The following is a 2,702-nucleotide window of genomic DNA, read 5'->3' on the forward strand; positions in this document are numbered from 1 at the left end:
GGGGGGGGGGGGGGAAGAAAAATCTAAAGTTGCTTTCTTCTCTTTTCAAATCTGTATTTTTGTAATGGATAGGGTTTCCAGTTTTAGTTTGATTTTGAGGTGATTCAAGCTGCTTCAATTGGAAATAGACAACAGCAGTTTTACAGTACTGAAAGCTTCCTGAAGAAAAATGGTGTTAAGAGTAAAATATCAGCGCATAACTCCTGAGGACATGTTGGGATTACAGTTTTCACAAGCCAGTAATATACAGAAGACAAAGTAAAGCATTGCTAAAAAGAATAAAAACCCCACCCCCTCTCATAAAAACAAACTCATCACTTTCCTTTTATGTATCTGAAAAGCCAGTATTTATTTAAAAACAGTAAATAAACAAGAACAAAACCAAAGTATAAATAAACTGGAAGCCCTACTGTTAATTTACAGCAATGCAGATAAATTACATGTACTGTATGGTTCATTTGTCTCTTAGGATTCTGCTGATCAGAAAATCTGCTATCACTAAATGTCAACTGAAACTAGAAGCTAAAAAAATAAAACCTTTTGTACATAGTACAATCTTCTTTGTATACTTATATGGGCTTTAAAGCTAACATCTACTGTATTTTTATTTATTAAAATGCTAGAAGATATATTAATGATAAGATACAATTCAGTTTTGAAAGAACAATCCATTTTACCATCTACTCAATGTTATGTGAAGAAGAGCTAGTCATCACACAGCTAATTCTTTATACCTCTATGTATTCTGTTTCGGTTTTCAACCGTAATCTTGCCTATTTTGTGATGTCCAGATCACTTACACATACTTAATTTACACTCAATAACTAGTGCACATAAGCGATCCTAATGAATTTTATGAAAGTGTAATCAAAAACTTTTATGAGCTGTAATAAAAATTCCAAACACAGCATGTAGCTTGGACTAAGTTTTCAATTCTCTATTCCTCTCCACCCAAGGCTACGTATTTTTAAGTTCATTTTACACACTGATAATGAATAAAGACAGCTAAACAGGCAACAATCTGATATTATTATTTTTCAAAAAAAACCCCAACAAACCCCAACCCCAAACCAAAAAAAACAAATTACAAACTTCTGTGGCAATTTTACACAGGGAAAGAGCTAAACCAGGAACAAGAATACACTGGTTTTAAGGATGTGACTTGTCAGCCAGCTTTTCAGCAAAAGTTGATGTATCTACCCATTTTTCTCTAGGTGAAGACATGACCCATTTCAGAATTTAAATTTTGCTCTGATCAAGACTAGTCAATAAGGCACTTTAGAGAGCAGCATGTACTTGTGTGTGTTTATTAACTTTCTGCATCAGTTTAGCAACAACTGCCCTTCCTAGAAGAACTAAACCACTCAGTGGAAAGACAAGTGTAAAACAGGCTTAAAGAAAAAATTTTTCACAAAACAGGCACAAAATGTTTGCCCCCCTCAGGCACAAAGAACTTTGATATAAGTCCTCCTACAACGACACACAGAACAATAATCATGTCAGACATACACACTCATGCTGATATATACTTTACCTATATCCGCTCTGCAAAAAATTAGAGCGGATTAATCAACGCATCCACTTAGAGAATATTCTTATTCATATCTGGAAGCATACTAATACACTATAGTATATTAGAGACCAGGTACCTGTATGGCTATTAATAAATAGTGTCTGTCAGAATACAATTAGAAATTATTTGTGAAGTTCTACAAAATCCACAGATATCTTTTATTTAACAACAAATGTAGTCCTTTTAGCTTTGACCTAGACGTTAAAACTGGGGGAAAAAACCAACCTGTTTTGATTATGGAAGGAGATGAATGAACATTTCTTGTTCACTGCAAAGATTAAAACCAGATCAACGTATCTATAAGGATTCTTGTAAAAACTGATGCTTAACTCAGTAAGAACTCTGGTAATTTAAAACAGGCCCTAGATTTATTGCAATCTCTGACAGTTTAGTCAAAATGATTGCTTTATAAGCCATCCCCCCCCCTTTTTTTTTTTAAATAAAAGAATGCTAAAAGTTGTGGTTTTGTATAAAACTATAAAACACTGCCCCCTTGTGATCTTTCCTAAAAACTTAACTGGTTACTAAGAGGAAGCTTTGGAAACATTTCATTGTTAGGGCTGAGTGGTACTCTTTGTTTCTTTTGTGTGTATATATATATATATATATATATATATATATATATATTTATTTCTATATGTAAACCACAATTACTAAGTTATTAACACTTATCTTAAAATAAGCTATTGCATGTGTGCTATTAAAAGCACTAAGAATACCTCATCTGCCAGCCCAATCCAGATTCTTAAAAAGGCATTTGCAAAGCTGCAATGAATCCTACACAGCACACTGTTGGCAAAACGCTACCTATCGCACTGCACAATGCCAAACCCTAGAAGGGTAGGAAATACTCCTGTTAACAGAGGTACATTTTGCACAGATGAGAAACTTTTTTTTTTTCCACCTAAAGAGATCTTTTAAAAGTAAACAGAGTAAGTCTTGAGAATAGCCATTCTTTTGAAATCTAAATCAGTCTGAAAAGTACCATACACATTAAAAAATAAAAAAATAAAGTCAAACTGTAGAAAAATTCAAGTCTTTTCTCCATTAATTAGTTCCTCAGAAGTTCTTCAGTAATGAAATGAAAGTTATCATTAACTTTTTTTTTTTTTTTTTTTTTTTTTTTTTT

General features: G+C 32.8%; 2 protein-coding genes across 7 annotated transcripts in view; one reads left to right on the forward strand and one right to left on the reverse strand.

Annotated features, from left to right (window-relative positions):
• The window catches only part of CEP85L (centrosomal protein 85 like), a 153,014-nt gene that overhangs the window by 58,739 nt on the left and 91,573 nt on the right, over positions 1–2,702 (reverse strand). The gene's annotated exons all lie outside the window — the stretch shown is intronic.
• The window catches only part of PLN (phospholamban), a 14,293-nt gene that overhangs the window by 10,121 nt on the left and 1,470 nt on the right, over positions 1–2,702 (forward strand). For 2 of the 4 annotated variants that reach the window (XR_003398059.1, XR_003398058.1), the window contains one exon: positions 1,215–1,292. The exons of the other annotated variants lie outside the window; for them this stretch is intronic. The gene's annotated coding sequence lies outside the window, so the exon portion shown is untranslated. The remainder of the gene's footprint in view (positions 1–1,214; positions 1,293–2,702) is intronic. 4 annotated transcript variants of the gene reach the window in all.

The sequence above is a fragment of the Athene cunicularia genome (assembly GCF_003259725.1).
Source record: "Athene cunicularia isolate RWA chromosome 3 unlocalized genomic scaffold, athCun1 chr3_part1, whole genome shotgun sequence".
In the NCBI taxonomy this organism is placed as follows: domain Eukaryota; kingdom Metazoa; phylum Chordata; class Aves; order Strigiformes; family Strigidae; genus Athene; species Athene cunicularia.